Source organism: Halichoerus grypus, chromosome 12 (genome assembly GCF_964656455.1).
Source record: "Halichoerus grypus chromosome 12, mHalGry1.hap1.1, whole genome shotgun sequence".
NCBI lineage: Eukaryota > Metazoa > Chordata > Mammalia > Carnivora > Phocidae > Halichoerus > Halichoerus grypus.
In genome coordinates, this window is record NC_135723.1 from 84148867 (window position 1) to 84161274 (window position 12408).

The 12408-nt window shown below is 50.2% G+C and overlaps 1 long non-coding RNA gene across 2 annotated transcripts in view; it reads right to left on the bottom strand.

Annotated features, from left to right (window-relative positions):
• Positions 1 to 12408, bottom strand: part of LOC118533861 (uncharacterized) — a 112827-nt gene that overhangs the window by 68874 nt on the left and 31545 nt on the right. Inside the window, exon 3 of one of the 2 annotated variants that reach the window (XR_004920183.2) lies at positions 10677 to 10744. The exons of the other annotated variant lie outside the window; for it this stretch is intronic. This is a non-coding gene — a long non-coding RNA (uncharacterized LOC118533861). Of the gene's footprint in view, positions 1 to 10676; positions 10745 to 12408 lie in introns of those variants that run through there. 2 annotated transcript variants of the gene reach the window in all.

Below are 12408 nucleotides of genomic sequence, written 5' to 3' on the forward strand. Positions count from 1 at the left end.
AGCCAAACAGATACTTATACACCAACATTCGTAGCAGCACTATTCACAACAGCCAAAAGGTGGAAGCAGCCTAGGTGTCCATCAACAAGTGAATGGATAAACGAAATGTGGTCTCTGTAGACAATGGAATAGTATTCAGCCTGAAAAAAGAAGGAAATTCTGGCACAGGCTGCAACATGGATGAACCTTGAAAATGTTATGCTACGTGAACTAAGCCAGATTCAAAAGGACAAATATGGTATGACTCACTTGCATGAGTTCTCTCGAATAGGTACACTCATAGGGATGGAATGTAGAATAGTGGTTGCCACGGGCTGAGGGGAGGGCAGAAAGGGAAGCTACTGTTTAATGAGTTTCTCTCTTAGATGATGAAAAAAATGTAAATGGACAGTGATGGGAGCGCCTGGGTGGTTCAGTCGCTTGGGCATCTAACTCTAGATTTTGGCTCAGGTCATGATCTCAGGGTTGTGAGACTGAGGCCCCAGCAGGCTCTGCACTGGGCATGGAGCCTGCCTGGGATTCTCCCTCTCCCTCTACCCCTCCCTCCCCAAAAGAAAATTTAAAAAAATGGGCAGTGATGATGGTTGTACAACGTTGTGAATGTACCCAATGCCACTAAACCAGTTACTTAGAAATGGTTAAAGTGATAGATTTTTTGTTGTGTATATTTTACCACAATGAGAAACCACAAAATCCACCAAGGCTCTTTTTCCTCGATCTCCTATATGAGTGGGAGGGAAGGGACAGCTTATGCAGCACAGACTTCCCACAAGAGGCTTTCTCTCTGCAAGTGAGCAGTGGTGGGGGGTGGGAAGCAGATGTGATCCCCCCGCTCCCAGGACTCCTTCCTCACCCAGCTCCCTCCCTCTGCACACAGCCTTATTTCTCCTCCTTTTCTTGTGACTCAGAGAAACCAGGGCATTCTTTCTGGCCTCCTGCACAACTCCACTCGAGGCCCCCGAACCACATCGCAGGCCACTGCCCCCTGGACCACCCACCCCTTGACCCTCTGCCTGCCTTGACCCACTTCCCACAGAAAACATTTCATCCCTGGCCTTGCTTGACATTCCCTGGTTCAGAGTCTGCACTTCCTACCTGCTAATTCACACCTTGGATCTGTTACTCTGTGAACAGCCTCCCCCAGTTACATCAACCTTGTGTTTTCTCTCCTGGATGAGGATGTAAAATGCATGAACAATAAATGAGGCAGAGAAGCTGTGACTGAGAGGTCAGGCTCATGGCAGGCTCAGCACAAGGTGAGCGTGCAGGACTCTGAAGGCTGGGCAGACTCGGGCCTGCCAGCTCATCAGCTTCAGGCCCCTGCCAGCGGGTGACCCTCAGGCGGTGGCTTCTTGGACCTCCTGGTCCCTGGCTTCTGGGACACTGGTCACCATCGTACCGACTATAGTCGTATTTGCCACGCATGGTCACTGGGAGAGCTGTGAACAGCAGTGTCCTCCCATCTGGGCCCACCTGTTGGCTATGGGAGCTGAATCGCCCAGTGCCATTTGGTCCCTTCTCTGTCTCCAGGTGTCCTTCAGCCTTGACCTCTTTGGCAGTCTGTCCCCAGGTGTGTGCAGCCCATAGGCCTCTGTTCTGTCAGACCGCTGAGCTCCATCCGCACCGCTGAAGTCACCTTCCGAGAACCTACCAAGGATGGCAGCCCGCTGCTGTGCGTGTGCGTGTGCATGTGCGTGTGTGTGTGTATACTGCATTTTCCTTATCCATTCATTTACTGATCGATGCTGAGGTTGCTTCCATACTTTGGCTATTGTAAATAATACCAACATAACCATAGGAGTGCATATCTCTTTTTGAATTAGTGTTTTCATTTTCTTTGGGTAAATACCCACTAGTGAAATTATTAGATCATATGGGATTTCTTTTTGTTTATTTGTTTTATTTTAAGATTTTATTTATTTATTTGAGAGAGAATGAGAGAGAGAGAGAGCACATGGGGGGGAGGGTCAGAGAGCCCGATGTGGGGCTCGATCCCAGGACCCTGGGATCATGACCTGAGCCGAAGGCAGTCGCTTTAACCAACTGAGCCACCCAGGCGCCCTCTATTTTTAATTTTTTGAAGAACTCCCATAGTGTTTTCCACAGTGGCTGCACCAATTTGCATTCCCACCAATACTGCATGAGGGTTCCTTTTTCTCCATATCCTCATCAACACTTGTTTTTTCTTATCATTCTGATACTGGCCATTCTAATTGGTGCGAGGTGATATTTCACTGTAGTTTAGATTTGAATTTCCTGATGATGAGTGATGTTGAGCATCTTTTCATGTGTCTGTTGGCCGTCTTATTAGAAACTAATTTAAAAAAAAAAAGCGTTGTCATAGTCTTAGTGAAGGGTAATTTTCAGATGCTGAACTGAATGTTTGTTGAATTATAATCTTTTTAACGTATGGTTTCGTTGTCTTCACAGCTGTTTGTTAATAGCTGTGTTGGTATTCCATTCACTTGCTGTATTGTAGTTAACCTGAGGATCCATCATAGCGGGATGTTTATAATGCTGCCAATTTTTGCTGTTATATGTAATGCTGGATGACTGCCTTTTTGTGTATAGATTTGTTTTGAATTATTTTCTTAGAACAAATTCCCATGAGTGGGATTATGGGGTCAAAATATAAAATTCTTTCATGGGGCACGCTGTTTTCTGGAGGGACAGGAACTGGTGGTTGGGGCCACTGGCAATGACTTGATTCTCACCCTGCACTTGAGCCCAGCTTGCTTCTGCCGGAGAAGGCTCGGCGGCGCGCTGCTGCCCAGGGACCGACTCGGCGTGACCGGTTAAAACACGGTCCCAGCGCCGCTGTCTGCTGCTCGAGTTTGCACCGATGTGCAAAGCGCATCCCACTGGCCCGGGAGTGAGGATGTCTTTGCAAAAGGTAGGTTTACTGAGCTTGGAGGTCAAGTGCGTGGGCTGTGGAGCAAGATGCTTGTCATCAAGCCCCAGCCCCACTGGGTAGTTAGGTGTGTAACTTTGGGTCAAGTTGCCTAATACCCGTGGCTGTTTTCTCATTTGTAAAATGAAAGCGTAAAGGAGAAGGTATATTGCGAGGATGAAATGAGGCAATACGTGTGCCCAGCACGTGGTAGGCACGCAACACGTGCCGTGTCCGTCTAGCGGTAGGACTTGGTGAAGAGTGAGTCTCTGACGCAGCCTCTCTTCAGACTGTGAGGCTGGCTTCTTCCTGCCTCCGAGTTGGTTCCCACACACAAATCCTCTGGAAGGAACTCTTTTAAAAATTCTCAGCCTAAACTTCATTTTGTACTTGAGAATGGAAAGCTTGAAGTCAAATCAATTAACAAAAAGGACTCTGCAGAGAGTTCTGAAGAAGCATGTGTATGTCCTTGAACTCAAAGAGCTTACATTTTTCCAGCATTCACCTTTGAGAGAGAGAATCAATGCACAGACCTCGGCTCTGCGATTGCAGGGAACGCGTGATCAGCTGGCACTGCTCCGTCCCTGGAGGGTCGGACTGGGGAAGTGGGGATGACTACAGTTGTGTGGCAAGCGTGAACAAATCTATCTTCAAGTCTGAAGGAAGGACTATGCATTTAAAACTAATGTACTGGGGCGCCTGGGTGGCGCACTCAGTTAAGTGTCGGGCTCAGGTCATGATCTCAGGGTTGTGAGATCGAGCCCTGCTTGGGGCTCTCACGAGGCACAGAGTCTGCTTGGGATTCTCTCTCTCCCTCTCCTTCTGACCCTTCTCTCTCTCTCAAATAAATTAAAAATAAGTCTTTAAAACTAATGTAATCACTGAAGAGTGACAGTTAATAGAACTGAATCTTTAAAGAAAATATACACCTTTTTTATTTTTCAAAATAAAATTCAGAGAACCAAATGAAACTATTGGTTTCTAGGTCCCATTCCATTGTTAAACTATCAGAGCTCTGTTGAGGCTGTCCCTGTGGACGTGGGTTTTGTTTTGCACACGACACAAAACTGAGCTCCATAAGATTCGCCATTTAAAGACATTCCTGTTCTCATGGTAACTGATGGTCCATCAGCACCAAAATATATAAAAGGCAGCGGGGCAGCATGAAGATGTTACTACGACAACTGGAATTTAGAGTATACATTTTTAAAGGAGTGTGGGAGGGCTTAATTTCACTTCACTTTCTTCAAGAAAGCCTGGGTAGAATGAGTCAGGCATTTCAGAAAACAGGGGTGCCCTGGGGTCCGGGGTGTGGGCTCACGCGGTCACAGCACTGGCCAGAAGACCGGTGACAACAGAGTGTTGGCTACAGAATTCTGTGAAATCACCTCAGCAAAATGTTGCTCCATCAGAAATCATACAAAGATTTGGTTGTGTTGGGAGTAGGCAGGATTAAGGAGTGAGTATTACAAGAGAACTCTCAATTTTTAGCCTTCATGGAATTGCAGATAAGAGATGACCAGGAAGGGGCACCGGGGTGGCTGAGTCGGCTAAGCATCTGCTTTCGGCTCAGGTCATGATCCCAAGGTCCTGGGATCCAGTCCCACATAGGGAGGGGGGGTCCCTGCTCAGGGGGAGCCTGCTTCTCCCTCTCCCTCTGCTGCTCCCCCTGCTTGTGCTATGTGTCAAATAAATAAATAAAATCTTGGGGGGGGGGAAGAAGATGACCAGCAACAAATCAACTTGCTTTAAAAAATGTCCATATTAAAATAAATAAGCAAATAGTTCATTCTCCACAGTTTGGAATGTACAGGTACTACTAGGAACTTGAAAAGGAGATGACATTTCCATTTTCCTCCGAGGATGTGAATTTATTTCTCATTCTGGGCCTCACAGAGCTGAAAATAGTCTCTGTCGTGTGAAGCTGAACACCTCCAACTTCAGTATTGGGGCTACAGCAGGTCGGCGGACCCAGCTGAGGGGTGCCAGCCCTCTGTGTGTGGCACCAAAAAGAGCTGCTCCCACTCTGGGGCTGGTATTTGTGTCCCGGGGCCCTGGTCGCCTGCTTCCAGCGGTTAGTGGTGACCGGCCACCCAGCCTAGCCAGCTTTCCCGGGGTAATGGCTGTGAGATCAGCTCTGCCCCAGTGTCCCCCTGCTGTTACCAGAACACACTCACTTCTCTTGGTCTTGCTGTCTTTCTGCAATTTACTGAGTGTGGCCCAGGTCACATGAAGGTCTAGGGGGAGCCAGGAAATCAGCATTTTTTTAGCCAGTTCCAGAGAGCTCTCCGAGGCATTTGTACAACTCACAGAGCAAGGAATTTGCAGATAAGAGATGCTTCTGTCCTCAAATTTCTTTAATTCTCCCAACCATCCTCTTGGGCTCAGAAGGGTGAAGTAACTTTCCCTGGTCACACAGTGGTCCCCAACCAGGTCTGACTCCAAAGCCAAAGCCTGAGTCCACCCCACGCTGCACCTTCTGGGGGAGAGCGAGCGTGTTTGCACCACACCAGCCGACCGTCCAAGGGAGCTGTTGCCGGAACCGGGAGCCTCCTGCTTTCACATGGCACTTTCGTCTCTCATGCTCTACCCCACTGGGTGGGGTTCATAGCGACGTGACAGCCCCTCGCAGACTCCCTGATGCTCTGGCACATTCTGACATTCTGCTTTCTATTTTCTGTATTTTGTGATGTTTTGAGGTCTCGGGGCCCTTCCAGGCCCAGAGAGGGACTGCTCCTCCCATGGTTAGCTGCCTTCTAGAAACAGCAGACAACTTGCCGGTGAGCCTACCTTTGATATGCAAACCAACGAATCCGCCCCTCTCGCCCACATTCACCTCCTTTTATCAGCTTCCTACAGTCAGGACACTATCCTCCTACCCTAAATCCCCCCAGGGCCAGATACCAGACCACTAGGGACGCCCCTGGAGCCAGAGCCCACTGAAATTACCCCCACTGTCCCCTCCTAAGCCTGCCCAGCATGCCCACCCTGCCTTGTCTATTCCTTCCAGCAAAAACCCCAATAAAGGCTCTGGCCCGTGCTTTCCCCTCACTCCTGACGCTGAGGCCTGAGTGGCAGAATGGCCCTGCTCTTGGGAACTGTAACAAAGTTGTTTTATTGTTGTTGTTGTTGTTGTTGTTGACAACTGGACTTAGTGGCTTTGTTGGGGAGAGCCAGGATTACAACAGATTTAAGAGTTGGCATTGGGGCCCTTCTTCTTGCCAAAGGTGGGTGTGACGTTGACCAAGCGCTGGTTGTCCGGCATCCATCGCATGGTTCAGCCTGTCTTCTTTTTCTCCTGTTTGGCCACCTTGGGAGTCCGCCCTCTGACTGGCCAGCACGCGCCAGGGAGCCACGGACTTCACCTCCAAGCGTGCGGCCGGCTCCTTCCAGGCTGGCCAGAGCTCCACTCCACATTGACCCAGGGTAGCCTCAGCCTCTGCAGGTGTGCCTGTCAAGAGCACGACGTGGTCTTCGGGAGCGATGCCCTCCAGTGAGGCTACATGAGCCTTGCTCTGGGCGGCCGTGTCCTGGCCGGTCACCTCCAGGGTGAGTACAACAGGAGCTGCTACCGGGAAGATGGAGGCAAGAAAGAGCAGCAAAGTATTTTGGCAGTGGCAGTCACGTCCTGATGCTGGCCGGGATAAAAACAAAACTCGGGCTCGTTTGCAGGAGGACATCCGGAGCTTGGTCTCCTACCTGCTGCTCTCCTCGGCCTCCTCTTACCCTAGGGTTCCTCTTCTCCATGTCCTGCCTCTTCCACCCCTCCCCTCCAGCCCACGGCCAGGCCTGGGTCAGGCGGAGGCCAGGCTGGGACCAGATCAAGCACAGGACCCTGACCTCATTTCCTCCATGTCCCTCACTGCAGAAGGGCTGGAATCTACCAAGGCTCTGGGAAGAACCCATTTGCCTCCAACCACAGGGTGTGAAACTCCTTCCTATGAAGTTGAATCCCCCGAGGCTGTGTATTCGGCAGCTGGGGCCCAGGAACTCGAGGCTCCACGGCTCCGCCCTAGCTCTCCAGGCCCTCGAGGGACCAGGGACCAGCGGGCGGCCACCCAGCCCGGGGCCCCTGGGGCCCCAGTCCTCTGTCCTGCCTCTTCCTCTCCCCTGTACAGTTAATCTATGCCTCTTGAACCGTCAGCGTCTTCTGGTCTTGTTTTTCTTAGCTGACCACCTGTGGTTTGGAATGTAAGTAAGAGTAACAACATGACCACACAGGATGCTGGCAACACTGACCCAATCGACAGAGCATGTGATTGGGCCGGGTTTTCAATCGTGGAGTCACCACACAGAAGACTGTGGCTGGAGCAGGAGGGGCGGCGCGGGGAGGAAAAAGTTGGGTGGAGGCGCCGGCTGGAGAAAGGCCTGCAGGCCGGCGGGGCGGGCTGGCTGGCGGGCGGGCTGGGGGGTTCGGCGGGCTTCGGCGGGGCGGGGCGGGGCTCCCCGGCGGGAGGAAGCCGGAGCAGGTGCTGCGGGGCGCAGGTGCAGATGGGCCCCTGAACGGGGCGGGGGAGTGGAAAGGAGAGGGACCCCGCGGACGTTACAGAGGGGGGAGAACGGATCCTTGTCATAGAAGGGGTGCTTTTGCAGTTTCTGGACTCCCTGGTTTTAAAAGCATCACTCCCTGGGCTGAGGGGGTGGCAGCTGTTAGCGTTAAATGCTGCCGTTTCGACTCCTGCTGGGGCTTTGCAGAACCTTCTAGGAAACTCCTGACAACACCCCTACCTAGGTGAGTGGTGATCCCATTCCAAATGGCTGGAGGTCCATGGACTTTGGAGTTGCTCCCAAATAGTCCTACCCTTGACTACTTAATCTGTGACTTCCCAAAGACCTCCTATAGCATCATCAAGATTTCGTGATCACCTGGGATGCAGACAGGGAGGTGGTGTCGACCTACTGCTGATTTTCAGCCCCGGTAACTAGGAGGGTAGAGACTTGACCTTGAGGGCTCTGAGGCCGGTGATATTGACATGGGCAGTGTTGACAGGAAGCTTCTGGGTACAACAGGCTCTCTGCTCTTCTGCGCAAGGCTGACAGCTATTCACTCCTGTACCTCACGCTCTTCATGAGGGAACAAAGGGGAGTCGGCAAAGCTTAGAGTTACTTTCTGGAGTGAAAATTAAGAATCAAAATGTGACAGAAGACATTGGCCAGCTAGAGAAAGCAAATCACACAAGGCATTTGTAGCAAAGGGTGGCTGAGGACTGGGCACACCCACAAAGCAGCTGCCGTGGTCAGACCAGAACCTCAGGGAGACGCGGGAGGAACCTTGTCCCAGTGTTGGCAGCATGTGGGAGCATGTCAGAAATGCAGATTCTTGGGTCCTGCCTCACATCTACATTTGAATGAAAAGCAAGTTTCCTCCCTTTTCTGGCTAAGTATCTGCAATCCTTCCGAGGGCTGCCGCTCTCCAGGTGTGAAAGCTGCCTGGCTACTTGCTGTCTGCTCACCCCCAACCCCACCTGGCCTCCCCAGCCCTACACTTGAGAGAGTTGGTCTTTGACCAGACAAATTCCTCCCCAGACTTGATTTTCTTCTAACCTCTCTCAGCCTGGACTTGTGCTCTCTCACTATTTTGTGTATCCCACCCCCTACACACATTCATAATAATTTTTGTTTAGACTTTTCCATTTAAAGCAGTTTACATTCATCTTCATGTGATCCTACAAAAACTATGTGAGGATGGCAGATCAGCAGTGGTAGGACTACCTTTTTTCCAAGTAAGGGAAGTGAGCCCCAGAGGGCTGGGGACTTGCCCAAGGTCATACAAGGCAGGATCCATATTTGAACCTAGGTCTTCTGACCCCTTTTCAATGCCCTTGACTCCAACATCCATGAGTAAAGTTAATGGCATTTTACCTATTTTGAAATATCTTCACACTTACACCTTTGCCATACCTGGAATGCCTGCCCACCTACCCAACCCTCTGATCCGCCTACTCCTCCTCATTCCTCCAAACTCCCAACCTGTTGAAATTCTACTTATCCCTCAAAACGTAGCTTAAACATCACCTCCTCAGTAATGGCTTTCCTCCTGACTCAGGGAAAAGCAATCGTGTCACCATTCAAAGTCTGGGACAGGTGCGCCTGCTCCACGTGTGCCTAGGACACGGATCCACACCCAGCTGCAGGGGAGCCCCAGAAAGGGGGTGTCTGTTTAGCTTCTGTAGTGGGAGGCAGGCTCTACCTGCTGTGGAGGACGCATAAGACAAGCAGTGTCCCCCACCCAGAGAAAGGCTATTCAGGAGCTGGGCAGCTGAGAGGAATGACAGATGCCCACCAGAGCTCATACCTCTCGCTGCTTGGCAACAACATCAACAATTCTCCCCATTCTTACACTGCGAAAATGAAAATGCTGTCACGGACACAATGACACAACCCCGTGTAGAATCAAGAGTGTGTGCATCTCCCTCCCCCCAAGCCTCACCCCCCAGAAAGGGAAACAACCCAGAGTCTTATCAGTGCCTACTTCCCCTTCTGGTCCAGGATTTCCGGGTGGTGCCCATCCTCCTCTAACCCAGTGCTGCACGACCTTCTTCCACCCCAAGGTCTCTCTGTAAAACCAGTATTCTGTAACATCCCCTTTACTACCCTGGAAATGAAACTCAGAGGTAAAATCTCCTAACTGTGTACTGTGTAGTGAAGGGGACATACATAAGTAACTTACAAAAAATAGAATGTATTAAAATAAGTAAATACCCAGGCACAACCACCCTCGGTGCCCTAATAAAAGAGTCAGATGCTTGCAGCTACGTGAATGCAGTCGATCTGCTACCAGGTGGCTGTCTTCCACCTTCCACCTCCCCCTCAACGCATAGGTCAGGACCGTGTAGTCAACCCTGGGGTTATGTCGCTTCTGAGAGACACGGAGTTTCACCCGGTGTTATGCCCCCTAGTGGCGGTGCTGTAGGGGACGACTGCACCGAGCTATCACACGGCCCCGGGGTCTCCCTCCCTCGCACAGTTCTCGATGCCTCTGTGCCCGTGGAAGCGAGTTAGAAAGCATTCGAATAGAGAGAATCCAAGGCAAGGAACTGATTGCATGTGTGACAGAAGAGCTGGCTGGGAAGCCAAGCGGGCGGACTCGGCAGCAGCCGCGGGAACCACAGCTACCCCTACCCTCAAGGGGACAGAGAGAGGAACCCAAGAGGCCTCGGTGGAAGCTGATGTGACAGAGGAAGCCCATTTGCGGCCAGAGCCGTCACCCGGGGCAGGGAGGGGGGAGGAGAACTACCTCAACTTCCCCCGGCCTCCTGTCTTGCCGCCTCCGCAGTGTCTCCCGCTGGCCACACTGAGCCAGAAGCCCGCGGACATGGGAGGCGTGGAAACAGAGCCTTCTGGAAGCAGCCCTTTCTGTATCACAGAGCAGAGCAAGAGGAGAGCGAAGAACGCATGACACACAGGCCCGGAACTGCACAAAGGCTAAGGGCTCTTTACCGAAAGAATTACTTTTATAAAAGACGCACTCTTTCAAGCTACTTTTCTCCAGAGTCCTAGACCTTGCCGTTATGGTTGCTCCATGAAGGATCCCGGGCAGTCTCGGACACTTCAAGCAGTGGGTCATCTGGGTCAAGTGACAGAGTTGCTCTCCCTGCAGCCACCACCCGTGACCCCAACCTCTACACTGCGTCATGGCAGTGCCCCCGTCAGTCTCTGGGGACCACACAAGACCTTTTGGGGTGGCGCCCGCCTTCCCTAACCCCTGCGCCCGGTCACCCTGCTTGGACGGCACCCACTCTTACAGCCACAGTGATCCCGCCTTCCCCGCAAAGCCCGGCCCTGACCTTCAGGATCGGAAACCTCACCTTCAGGGGTCTCACCCTCTCTGCCAGGAGACTCTCCCTTTTCCTCCTGCAACATAATCAGATCATCATAAAATCAGAAGAAAGCCCGTCTTCGCTCCTCATCTGCCCCCTCCGCAAGCAGGACATTTTCCTCCGCGAGTCAGGAATCGGGGAGCCTCACGCCGCAGGGTCTGGGCAGCGGCTGCTTCAGTTTTACAACCCGCCACGCACCTTTGGCAGACCTGCTTAATGTTTTTTTTTTTTTTCTAATTATAAAAATAATAAGGCACACTGAGACAGTATAGAAAAGTAAGGCAGAAAAAAAAAAAGCCACCTATAATCCTGCCACCCAAAGGCAGTGCCTATTAACGTTTTGATATATTTCCTTTCTAGATTTTAAATGCATTTTTCTGCAGCTGAGATCATACTTGTATACATAATTTCATGCTCCGATTTTTTTTCACGTTACAATATTTTTCCCGTATCATTAAAACTTGGTTGAAAACATGAGCATTTTTTCCATATTAGTTTTTTTTAATTACAGAAGTAACACACACTTGCCATAAAGAATTAGAACAATTCAGAAATATATAAAGGACAAGGTAAAATTTTCCCTTCCCTCCTCCTTTTTCTCCCCATGCCTCAGAGGTAAACCACTTTTAACAGTTTAGTTTCTATCCTTGCAGACTTTTCTCTACACTCATTCAAAACAGCTTTTTAACTAATGGTCCCACAACTAGCCTTTTCATGTCACAGCGTAGCTTGGAGACATTTCCTTACTGGTACATAGGGGTCTGCTGCATTTTAAGAAAGCTGCCCAAATAGTTCACCTATAGAAGTACCATAATTTACTTTGCGGTTCCCATTAGCAGATATTTACGATGGTTCGATCACTTGTACAATAGTCTTTCTGCATGAGCATTTCTCCTAGATGGTGTCATAGAAGTATAATTGTGTGACAAACGGGATGTGCATCCTAACGCTGTGAGAGATGCTGGAAGTCGCCTCCCTTTTAGAAGGGTCTAATCATGACAGCCCCACCAATAGTGTGCTTGGCTGTGAAAGCTTGCCGTGGTTGTGGGACAGTGTGTTGTCTGGCAACCTAGTGGTTGCCAGTTGGTTGTAGGACCCAACAGTCTTGGGTTCAAATCCTAGCTCTGCTACTAACCAGCCATGTGGTCTTTGCTGAGTGGCTTACTGTGTCTTTCTGCTATAGTTTTCTCATCGATAAAATGAAAATGATGATGACAATAGGCCTCTCCTGCTGAGTTTTTAGAGCATTTAAAAAAAATGAAATAGTGCATATAAAACAGCGTAGTACCTGGTACAGAGTAAAGTGTACAGTAAGTGGTAACTCGTTATTACTGTGATTTACTTCGGCCTTCTCCTATTGTTGGACATTTAAATGGCTGAAATTCTTTTAACAGGCTTTCTTCAAAGAGCTTTATCAGTTTTTCCCTTTAATTGGACAGCTTTTAAAAGTTTAAATGTTTATTTAATATTCAAAAAACCTGCGGCGCCTCGCTGGCTCAGCTAGTGGAACATGTGGCTCTTGATCTCTGGGTTGTGAGTTCGAGCCCCACATTAGGTGTAGAGGTTACTTAAAAAATAAAATCTTTAAAAATGTATTTAAACAGGGGCGCCCGGGTGGCTCAGTCGTTAAGCGTCTGCCTTCAGCTCGTGTCATGATCCCAGGGTCCTGGGATCGAGCCCCGCATCGGGCTCCCTGCT